This window comes from Oreochromis niloticus, linkage group LG12 (genome assembly GCF_001858045.2).
Source record: "Oreochromis niloticus isolate F11D_XX linkage group LG12, O_niloticus_UMD_NMBU, whole genome shotgun sequence".
Taxonomy (NCBI): domain Eukaryota; kingdom Metazoa; phylum Chordata; class Actinopteri; order Cichliformes; family Cichlidae; genus Oreochromis; species Oreochromis niloticus.
Window position 1 is genome coordinate 31,785,699 of NC_031977.2, and position 12,321 is coordinate 31,798,019.

Genomic DNA, 12,321 nt, shown 5'->3' on the forward strand with positions numbered 1-12,321 from the left:
GACGGGAGGAGAGACACACGAAAAGTGAGGAGCAGGAAACAAAACGCGTGCAAGCCAGGATATGTGGCAAGCCATTAGTGCCAAAATTCGCCACGTTTCTAACCCGTTTGATTAAGAAACGGCGTAAAAAACGCCGTTTAATTTTTCAAAACGCCGAAAAAAACGGCGTTCTGTTCCGACAAACGCCGTTTTTTCCGACTCTCACATGGCGCCCTGAACGCACCATCCGAGTGACGTAAAAAGCGGCGTTCAAAGACAGACGAAAACGCCGTTTTTTCCGCCACTCGGCAGGAAACGCCGTTCATAGATGCATAAAAACGGCGTTTTTTACGGCGTTCTGTGCCAGCTGTAACTGCGTTTAAAACGGCGTTTTATTGAAATTATGCAGGGCACTCCCCATGGTTCCCTCATCCAATTACTTTCAACTCATTTCACCCAATCAAAGAAGAGGAAGTGCAGACCACACTAATGCATCACCGATTCACCTTGCTGCTAAGTGATTGCCTATTCGGTACCAGTGCTTGTTACCCACTATGCATTTTGATGTGTTTAAAGCATGATCAAACAAGCAAACGACGGAATGCTTTTTCTGAAACAAGACCTTAACTTTGTGGCGCATGGGTCGCTTGTTTACTTGAGGGATCAGCTATTAGCGCTGCGCTACCGCAGTGTAGCATTATGATGCTAACGGAGTCCTGGCTAACACCGCAAACTCCGAACATGAGTGTGGAGCTGCCCGGCTTCCAGATGCTGCGGGCGGACAGGACGAGAGACAGCGGTGAGAGGAAAGGAGGGGGACTGGGCAGTGTTTGTTAAAGACAACTGTGGGACCCCTGGGCACATTGCTGTGAAAGAACAACTCTGCAACAGAGACATTGAGCTATTAGCCGTTAGCATCCGTGGAGGCAGCCTGTGACTCTCTGTGGTCCGCAGACTGCAAACGCAATCTCCGAGAGCTCTTCTTCTAATATCAGGGGACTTTAATCATGTCTCGCTGGACTCCACACTGCCCACCTTCACCCAATATGTGACCTGCCCCACCGTAGGCAATAAAACATTGTACTTGTATGCCAGTGCAGAAGAGGCATACAGTTCATCTTCAAGATCTGATCGTAACCTAGTGTTTCTTGTCCCTGTGTGCAGTGCAGAGATGGTTCGCGGAGGGCATAATCAAGCAAATAAATGACAGAATGCTTTTTATTTCATGTCGACGTGCAATTTATGTATAGTTGACCGGGAAATTAAAGCAGCGATCACTTGGACTATTCCGTAGCACCCCTCTCACAGTGGTACATCCCTCCAGGTAACCATTCACAAGTCTTGTACAGTAGAGCGGGACATTACGTTTACTCTCAGCGGAATTCACCCGAGAAGGCATATAAGTTCCTGCACTGCACTGGCCTGCACCACGATTAGTATAAGGTAAGAATGAATACATTTTCTTCTATTCTTATTTCCAGTACAGTAAAAAACTCATTAATTTACAGTTTCTGACAAAATGTAGGAGCCCGAAATTGTGTCTACTTTCATCTTACAGTCCAGCAACAAAGAACACATTTTCGTTTCATACTTTTGTTATATTCCGTTACAAAGCTAGCCTTAGCCTTGCCGTCGCCTCGGCCACCATTGATTACGTGGCTCTAATATTAGAGCCACGTAATTGCGCATTGATTTTCCGGTATGGTTGTGCGTAAGTGCTGCATATAATACAATATGTTCAATGGGAGAAACTTAGTCATTTCACTCTACAGCCGAGTAATTATCCCAATAGCCTTTTTCCAGTAAGCAGGATTAACAGACTGTCAAACCATGAAGTCATAGTGCAACACCAAGTTGCAATTTCAGTAAACTCATCTGAATTAGATCGTGACAGATGTTCCGAATTTTCAGCTTTTGATGTTCATCCTTATAACCAGGCATGTGCCTTTTTAAACGCATGTATAGTTGTATCTACAATACCAGGATTTAGTAATACAGTGGTGTATACAAAGAGCCACATGAGACTGTTAAGCAGTCAGTAAACCCAACACTGCAGACTGAAAGACAAAATCCATGAACTGAAAACTGACCTTAAATATGAGTGCGGGAAATCCGCAGTGAAGAGAGATAATGATATTGATTAGGGAGAGAGGACGCAGCTGGGAGAAACAAGACACAGGTGAATTGAATCAAACAAGTATGACCAGTGGAAGCAAAAGCAAGTGCACAAAAGACTAGAGGTCAACAATATAAAGCAGTAACCAACTAAAGATAGGACACAGAAATGCAGACTTTGCACTAGGAACACAGAATGGCAGGAGAACAGCCTCAAAGAGTAAAGAAATGAATAAAGAACAGTATATGCAGAAACTAAAGAATAAAGTTAAAAGACAGCGTGGTCTTCAAGAACCCAGAGTACGATACAAAAATGTCGTTTTATTCAAGTGAACAAAACAGTGTAGACCATGTTCATTTTGTTAATAAGTTGGAAAAAAATAAAAACTAGTGACAGCATTTAAAATAAACAAAGATGAATAACATAGATGGGAACATTTGAAAATGGAATTGTAACATTATCAAAACTGATTTTTCAGATATGCAGAGTAGAAGATGTGGAGATTCAAATTTTTAACTTGGGTGTGTATTTGAAATATGAAAATATTGGTTGACATCGTTGACATACTGTTATTAAAGACAGGAATATGTATGAAGAGTAGATTCAAAAGCTCTATTAACAGAACTATAACCTGTTAGAATCTGACATTTATTTCAGATGTATTCTGTAACTGTTCACAGTCTCAATACTTACAGTGATGACAGAGTGTTTCCAAAAGTGCTCAGTCACATTTTTCATAAGACTAACATGGAATTTTTGATTTATTTAAATATATAAACCTGTTGAAAGTAATAATTTAAATTTTTGTCTTTGTAGGATCACAGTAATGTATAGATTTCTAATATAGTCCAAGTTTGTCTATGAAAAAACACCAGCAAGCAGGGTATGTCCTACAACTGTCGTATCACTGTAAATGACTAAGACTATAATCAAACTCTCTTCCTTAAACAACGAGAAACATGAAGTGTACTCAGGAGCAGATTCGAGCACAGGCTCAGAGTGACGTTAACAGAAAACGTTCTTTACATCATCATCATCATCATCATCATTTATTTATATATCACTTTACAAACACACCTGGTAGACCAAAGTGCTGTACAATAGAAATAGAATTATAGGAAAAAAATAGAAAAAAACAGACAAGTATGTGTATGTGATGCAAAAGGTAAAATTAAAAACAAGGCTAGAATGCATGAATGTTAACTTTGAGTTCTACAACTAGGAGCAAAATGCTATGAACATGGACTACGGTAGTTCATACTAGAGGGAACAGTAACATGATCTGTGGCTGCCGGAGCTCGGCAAGTGAAACAGTGGTGTGAGAGTTGATGGTGGAGCGGCACTGTGGGACCCATTTTTGTGTTGTTACCTTATGTGTGCCGCTACGGGTCACCTTTTGTGTTTTTATGTATGGTGTGTTTATGGAAATGTATTTAAGATAAACGTAACTCAAGCCAGGTGTTTTTGGTCAGAACAAGCAGTTTGTAAACTCTGAGCTGTTATGATAAATGACATTGGATAAAGAGAAGCAAATAAAAATGATGAATACAAAAACAATCTTAACCGTACAAGACAAGTATAGCTTGAGTTGGGCTGTCACAAGTTTAATTCATAACAGTTACATTGCCTCACCCCTGCCATCAAACACTTCAGTGGCTTCAAGTGTAGGCATAGCCTCTACAGGTACTGCAAGAGAGGGAGAGCAGAGTCAGGAGGGTCTTGGAAGAAGTTCAGAAAAGATCCAAATAGGCAGTCTGAACAGTCTTACTTGTTTGCAGGTGGAATAATGCACGAATGGATAAAAAAGAGTGAGAGGTCAGTGGAGATCCGTGTCCAGGGGAGTGATGCTATTGCGAGTGTGAAAGGTTGTCCAGGAAGTAACTAAGAAGACATGAACAGAGAGGTAAGTACTAGAGTACTAAACTTACTCTTTAAGTGTGTGTGTGTGTGTGTGTGTGTGTGTGTGTGTGGGTGTGTGTGTGGGTGGGTGGGTGGGGTGGGCTGCTTTTAACCATGTAAAGCACTTTGTGCTACATTTTTTGTATGAAAAGTGCTTTATAAATAAAGATTGATTGATAGAGCTTTGAGCAACGTGAGGCCAATAACTAACATAGGTTAACAGATAATATGGCAAAGACTGGTTGTGAACGGTTGTCTTAAATACAGCTGGCTTGATTTGTCTCAGGTGGTGATCCTCAGAGGAGCGATGAAGTAGAGCAGCCAGCGCTCCAAGTAGAGCAGGCACTGTGGAAAAATAGTTGTGACTCAACCAGACCATTACAAAGTATGGCCTGGAGGATTTTCATCTCAAGGTGCAAGAACATTCTTAATGACTGTACACGGCGGCTGCTGATGGACGATGTTGGGCCAGATGTGCTACAGTTAGCGTTAAGGAGGTATGATCAAAGCAAGATCGAAAACATTTAACATTTAAACTTGCATAAAATGTTTAAGGGGAATATGGCCTGAGAATATAACATGAATTAAGAAGTAATTTTTGGATATCTTTGAGGTTGGAGACAATGCAGAGAAGCCTTCGGTGGGCAAGAGGAAGACTGATCAATGTAACTGCAGCAGATCAACTTCTGCGTGACTTGGCTGAATTGATTCAGGAGGTCGAACTGTCTACTCAGGATGGCCAACAAGGTAAGCACATATTGTGTTGATTCCTTGACTCATCAAAAGTGTGAAATAAATTATGACTCTGTCTTAACCTATTTTCCAAATACACCAAACGCTTATATATTTTCAGGCTGTTTTGGATACCAGGCACCAGTGGTTTTCAACAGAGGTAGAGGAAGATCCCTTTACCTTATCACTCGGGAACAGCTTTCATTCCTGAAGTCATGTGGATTCACTGCACCTCAGATGGCTGATATTTTGAATGTTTCACTTCGTACAATTCGAAGACGTCTGCGGTCAGTGACTTTTGAAACCAGTGTGACTTTCAGTTCTTTGTGACACACACTCACTGTTTATTCAAATTAAATGGTATTGTGAATTTGTAAAAATAAGTTTATTTGAATGTGCACCACTAGTCAGGTAATGAAGTGTGCTGTTATGGTAGTGATAAAATAGTCATGGTTTTTTTTTTGTCTGATTTCAGACAGTATCATTTCACCCGTGCATCAATGTATGCGGAACTGACTGACAGTGCCTTGGATGAACATGTGCAGGACATTGTTGCTGGCAATGAACAAATTGGTCCTGAGGCTGTCAGAGCCTCCCTGCGAGTACGTGGACTACGTGTACAGCAAAGGAGGGTTGGAGCAAGCATGTTACGGATGAATCCTGGAGCAGCTGCCCTTAGAGCAGTTTTGCGGAGACCAGAATGAAGAACATATCAGGTTGCAGGTCCAAACTCATTGTGGCACATTGATGGAAATCACAAGCTAATACGGTAACCAACCACACTGATTTGTTGAACACCTATTTTGACCAAAGTGAAATTCAGCATTACATCAAATATAATTGTTGAACAATAAGACACGTCCACTAGAGCCAGGCCCTGGGATGGGCAGTCCTCTAACACAACTGGTTATGTTTAAAGGGGAAGATGAGAGAACACAGACAGCGCAAGCAACATACAGAGAAAAATTCAAACTTGACATGTAATAGTCCCATGTAAATCAATTAAGAGTGTATTTTCCATTGTTTCAATAACAAAGCAGAAATAATATTTTTCTTCTTATGGACCACGGTTTTAGGTGGAGGATAGTCATTCATGGGGCTATTGATGGATACAGTCGTCTTGTGGTCTTCCTTCATGCCTCAAACAACAACCGTAGCAGTACCGTTTTATCAAGTTTCATCAGACCCGTGGTATCCTATGGTGTACCCTCGAGGGTCCGGACAGACAGAGGAGGGGAAAACAATGCTGTCTGCCTGATGATGAACATTTTCAGAGGCTTTGATCGTGGAAGTGCCCTACGAGGAAGGAGTACCCATAATCAGAGAATTGAGAGGCTCTGAGGTGATCTGTGGTGAGGAATGCCCAATGTCTACTGTGATTTATTTCACCACCTGGAGGAGGAAGGCATCATTGACATTGACAATGAAATGCACCTTTGGGCTCTCCATTACATCTATCTCCCAAAGATCAACAGAGATTTGAAAGACTTCACTCAACAGTGGAACAATCATGGCTTGCGGACAGAGAGACACTTGAGCCCTTTACAGATTTTTGTCCGAGGCAGCCTCCAGCAACAGGGCCGAGCCTCAACTGCCATGCAGGACATCTTTCAGACTAGAGCAGCTGCTGCTGCTGGGACTATTGGTGGGACAGCTGATGGTAGTGTGACAGCCACTGAGAATGAGACGACTGCTGCTCAGGGCTTAAGTACGGACTCTGGTGGTGGTGGTGCTCATGGTACAGATGAGCTGGGACTGCTAGTCGACTGGCCTGAGAGGATTAATGTGCCAGACATTGAATTTACTCTGGACGGACCAATGATGGAGCAAGTGGTAGAACTATTTAATCCACTAACTGGCACCAGAGGGAGTCATGGTATTGAACTCATCTCTGGCTTAATATACTTTCTGGACTCCACATATCACTGACACAGTTCAATTAATGACTGAAACATAATAGCAGCAAGTGGAAAGACTTCAAAATATCTAGGTGACTGGATACATATAATGTGAAAAGTTATAATACGTGTTTACTATGTACCATTGAGTAGTGGAGATACAAGAACGAGCTGTGTGACACTGACAATAAAAAAATGTTGAGTGATTTTTAAAGTGTATAAGATGGAAGTTGTGAAATGGAAAGTATACAACTGAAACTGAATCTCGATAAAGTCAACTTGATTAATCTAAAAGTTACAGCTGTTGATATTGATAAATACAACTATAAGGCAGTGACAGTAAATAATTAAAAAATAAAAAAGTGTATAGTAGGTCTTGAAGTGGCTCAGTATAGTGTAGTAGATATAAAGTGGTTTAGCGTGTGTTTGATGTTGTGACAGTTCACACCGAGCACATTATGTTTTGCTTTGTACAGATTATGCTTTGTACAAACATAGTTCTGAAAATACTGGACTCCAGTGTAAAATGTGAATAAAAAAAAGAGCAAGCAGTGATTTGCAAATGTCAAAGGCAAAGTTTATTCACAGTAGAACATAGAAAACATGTCAAATGTTTACACCGAGACTATGTCGTTAAAAATAAGTCCATTTTAATTTGATGGCAGCAATATGTTTCAAAACAGTTGGGATGGGGCAAGAGAAGGCTGGAAAAAGTGGTACTAAAAAGAAACAGCTGCAGGGATATTTTTTAAAAGTAACAGGTCAGTTACATGATTAGATATTAAAAGCATCTTAGAGAAGCAGAGTTGCTCTGGAGGAAATATGGGCAGAGGTTGATCAATCTGCAAAAAAACTCCATTAACAAATTGTGCAACAATTTCAGAATAATGTTCCCAAATGTAAAGTTGTAAAGACTTAAAATATTCCATCCTCTAGAGGCATAAAAATATATTTTATCAAAAGATTCAGTGACTGGAGAAATCTCTTTGCAGAAACAATGAGGCTAAAAGCCATGATGTCAGTGATCTTCAAACGCTCACAGGAAAGTTATCATCATGGAGCATTAAACAGACACGATTCTCTCATGGAAATCAGTGCATTTCCTGTATCCTTTGGGGCAACAGACCTGAGTCACACTTTTAGAGAGGTACCTGATGAGGTGGATTGAGAGGAATATCCATGATGCATGGCAGTTTGTTCACTCACTTCCTCTCCACCACAGCTTCCGAAGCGCGGCCAATCACAGAGCTTGCTCTCCTGATCCAAGAAGAACACATCAAAGTGCACTGCACTCACCTGAACTGACAGAACACCTGTCATTAACATTTTGGTGCACACACAAGCTTGTTCTCAAAAACCCGCCTGCCCATCCACTGCTTGTGTACAGCCTCTGTTTTGATCTTCCAGGTAAGCAAATGTATAAATGTGGGTGTCCAGGTATTTGTATTCCTCCACCACATCATATCAGCGGGTTCAGTATCTTATACTTTTGTCAAGATAATGCACACTGCAGCCCATTTGTATCTACAGTTATCAGAAAGAAGCCATAACCAAGTTACATGGATTCTTTTTTTTAATTACTTCATGTCATACAGGTAAACTAGTTATATGTGCAACGCTGTCATGTGCCACTCTCTGTTTCAAATTCATGCAAGACATCCAGAGTACTCTGATGACATTGACAAGGACATCTACAGTTTACATGGGAAACAATTATTTCATGTTTTTGAGATTATTTATTTACATCACTTTTCAGAAAACGTACATACAGGTCTGATTCAAAACTGCATATCTATTTTTAATGCATGTTGAAAGGGCAAAAATATTCCTGAGATGCTGTTAACATTATTAAATTTGAAGACTATTATACAGTGGTATTACTTTAAACTGAGTAAAACGGTATTTTGATAAAAGTTAAGGTCTCCGTTTGTTTCAGAAAAAGCATTCTGTCATTTATTTGCTTTTATTATTTATTTATATGCCCTCCGCGGACCATCTCTGCACTGCGTGGGTGATTAGTGGCTCCGTGCACACTAAGTGCTGCACACAGGGACAAGGCGCAGGAGGTTACGATCACATCTTCCCTGGGCAGGGAGGTGATGAACTGTATGCCACTTTTTCATTGGCATACATTAAGTACAATGTTTTATTGCCTACGGTGGGGCAGGTCACATACTGGGTGAAGGTGGGCAGTGTGGAGTCCAGCGAGACATGATTAAAGTCCCCTGATATTAGAAGAAGAGCAGTCGGAGATTGCGTCTGCGGACCACAGAGAGTCACAGGCTGCCTCCACGGATGCTAACGGCTAATAGCTCAATGTTTCTGTTGCAGAGTTGTTCTTTCACAGCAATGTGCCCAGAGGTCCCACAGTTGTCTTTAACAAACACTGCCCAGTCCCCCTCCTTTCCTCTCACCGCTGTCTCTCGTCTTGTCCGGCCGCAGCAGCTGGAAGCCGGGCAGCCTACTCACAGAGGGAGTACCGGGCAGTGTCGGGGTACTGCCACTGTGACCGGGTTAGCGTCATTAGCTCCTCAATCATATCAGGGAGCGATCTCACATCTACAGTGATTACAGGAAGGAGAGATGGTGTGTAAGGTGTCCTTATCGGGAGACATCACCCCCGTCTCTTCCCTCACTGGGGACGTAGGGTCTGTCTGCCGGTAGCGCAGCTGCAGGGCGCAGCGCTAACAGCTGATCCCTAACGTAAACAAAGGAGCCATGCGTCGAGTGTCTAATTACGGGTGAAAAAGTGGAGAGAAAAGAAGAGAAAAGTCAACATAACTAGCACGGAGCGCTAATGCATGATGGCAGAATCTGATTGCTAAGACATAAGTTAAAGGTTAAGAGAAGTAAAGAGGAAAATAAGAAAGAAGCTCAGAAATGAGCAGAGCTAGCTCTGCTCATTACCTGTTAGCTGCCATAACAGGTAACACAGTTAAGGTTTCAGCAAAAGTATTCTGTCATTTGTTTGCTTGATCATGCCTTAAACACATCAAAATGCATAGTGGGATTATAATACAAGTCAATACTGTGACAAGCACTGGTACCGAATAGGCAATCACTTAGCAGCAAGGTGAATCGGTGATGCATTAGTGTGGTCTGCACTTCCTCTTCTTTGATTGGGTGAAATGAGTTGAAAGTAATTGGATGAGGGAACCATGGGGAGTGCCCTGCATAATTTCAATAAAACGCCGTTTTAAACGCCGTTACAGCTGGCACAGAACGCCGTAAAAAACGCCGTTTTTATGCATCTATGAACGGCGTTTCCTGCCGAGTGGCGGAAAAAACGGCGTTTTCGTCTGTCTTTGAACGCCGCTTTTTACGTCACTCGGATGGTGCGTTCAGGGCGCCATGTGAGAGTCGGAAAAAGCGGCGTTTGTCGGAACAGAACGCCGTTTTTTTCGGCGTTTTGAAAAATTAAACGGCGTTTTTTACGCCGTTTCTTAATCAAACGGGTTAGAAAAGTGGCGATTTATGGCACTGATGGCTTGCCATACCGGCCTGCCTGTGGGGCGCCACGAGACATTCGGTGATCGGCCAGCATAACCCGGCGATCCAGTCCCGACGGACAGAATAGCAACAGTGGGAGGCGACGCGTGAAATCCACAGCAGGGCAGGGGGACGCCTCTGCCTGCATCTGGCGGGGCTACGAGGGAGGCCGTGTACCGGTGTGGAGAGTGGTTGGACTGCACGATCGCGCGCCGCCAGGCGGAGATAGGAGCCTCCTCCCTGGTCTTCTGCTGGCGAGATTCCTCTCCTGTCTCTTTTAGCTAAGGAACATTTGTCCGCGTGTGGCTAGACTGTGGGAATATAGGACTCTGGGGGGAAGTTTTTAGCATATGAAAAAACATTCATTTAGTTTTATTTTTTTAGTGTATCGTTATTTCTGCCGGCAGGGTTTTTAGCGGGTTGTGAACACTATTTTTATTGTATAGCGGGGATTTTAGGTTGTATTTGTGATTCTGGCTGCGTTTTCTTATGAAAATAAATGGTGTGTTTAAAGCCGGTTTAGCTTCTGTGCTCTGAGCGCTGACCCACTCACTCCCCTTCCGCTTGTATGTATACAGACGTGGTGGTGAAGATTTAGGTCCACCTAACGGCTACATCTGCATCCAAAAACTGCACGTGTGATCTACAAACACACAGATACCCACTAATTAGTGCTAAGCAAAAGAGGAATAAAATACAAAAATTTCATGCACCAAAACTGAAGCACAACTCCTTAAATAAAACGCCATTAATGTTAGTCGGTTACTTTAAAAATCCGAACACTGCTACAGCTGCCAGTGATAGGACACGTGTACACACCCTGTAAAACTGGGCATTTTAACAAAATAGTTTCTGATGATTGATTTGCTTTTGTACGTTCATTATAGTAGCCATTACAGAGACTGCAGCTTTTAACAGTTCTGTTGCTTTCACTTTTCAGCCCCATGATTGCAGCTTGGCTCCATTAAGCAGGTCTTTGTGTAATTGTGATGCATCTATACGCTATATTGATGCAACTTGCTAACCATTGGGCGACATATATAGCAACAATTCACAAGAACAGTCACATTATTATTATTATTTATATTACAATAAAAAGACCTACAATATTGAGACTAAGCTTAACATTCAGATGGTCCTCTGTGAAGAAGCCGTTGGTGATGGTGGGAAGGAAGAACTCACGTTTAACAGGTGAAGGGGACAGAAGTGGAAAAAAAAGAAAGCTTAAAGAGAGGAGGATGAAATACAAACTATGTGGCACAGTATTACTGCCACCTACTGGAAAGAAGCGGGTATAAAGGTTAATAAAAGTGTAATCTGAGTATTATCTGTAATCTGCTTTTACTTGGTATTCTTGTCACACCAAGCCTTTACCTGAGGAAAACCTTTTGTTCTTAAAATTATGTCACTGACACCCCACACAACCTGTCCAATATTTAGCTTGTTTCAAATATTTATTTATTTATCTGGGTAGATGGTCTTCATTTTTAATGATTAATGTTTTTTTTTATTGTTAAATGAAAACAAAAACAAAGAATCTATTGATTATTTCTTTATTAGAGAATTTAGCAAATAATAAACAATATAAACACTCATTATTTTATATATATATATATATATATAATGGTACTATTTAGTGTGAATGCTAAGTTATTTTTTAATTAATTTGTCATTACTCAGCTTTTTTAGATTTTATGGATGTTCAGCTACTTTCCAACTTTGGAAAATTCTATGTGCACTTTAGATTTTTAACAGTTCTACACTTTAGCCTTCAAGTGAATGATTCGGCCTTTTTCAGCTCATTTAACATTTTTAACTTAACATTCAGCAATTATTTCATTTCAGCCCAAAACATTCAGCTATCAGCATTCACACTGCAGTTTCTTCAGAAAATGCATTTTCTAGTTTTTTTTCCCTTTCTTTCCTGCGACACTAGATGTCAGTGTTGAGGTTAAAATGAGCTGCTGATGCAGCAGAGGTTTACAGGCTGTGATTATGGAAACACAGAAACACAACCTAACATTTATATCCCATCTGTGGAGTAGCTTCTGCGACTAAAAGTTATGTAACTGTGTATATGATGTCAAATGGCTCATTTTAGAAGACAGATCCAGGCTGCTGACAAAGAAACCACTGAATTTGGAAGTTTGTTGTAAATCATTGCGGTCGGGTAAATAAATTATCTTTCGCTCACTATTTAGTGTAAAA

The 12,321-nt window shown here is 41.2% G+C and overlaps 1 long non-coding RNA gene across 1 annotated transcript; it reads left to right on the forward strand.

Moving 5' to 3' along the window:
• Positions 1-336: 336 nt before the first annotated feature.
• On the forward strand, positions 337-7,854 carry LOC112841857 (uncharacterized). The gene is made up of 7 exons (XR_003213263.1): positions 337-1,422; positions 3,874-3,998; positions 4,281-4,491; positions 4,608-4,741; positions 4,848-5,013; positions 5,202-5,495; positions 5,803-7,854. It is a non-coding gene; the product is annotated as an uncharacterized LOC112841857 (long non-coding RNA).
• Positions 7,855-12,321: the final 4,467 nt, after the last annotated feature.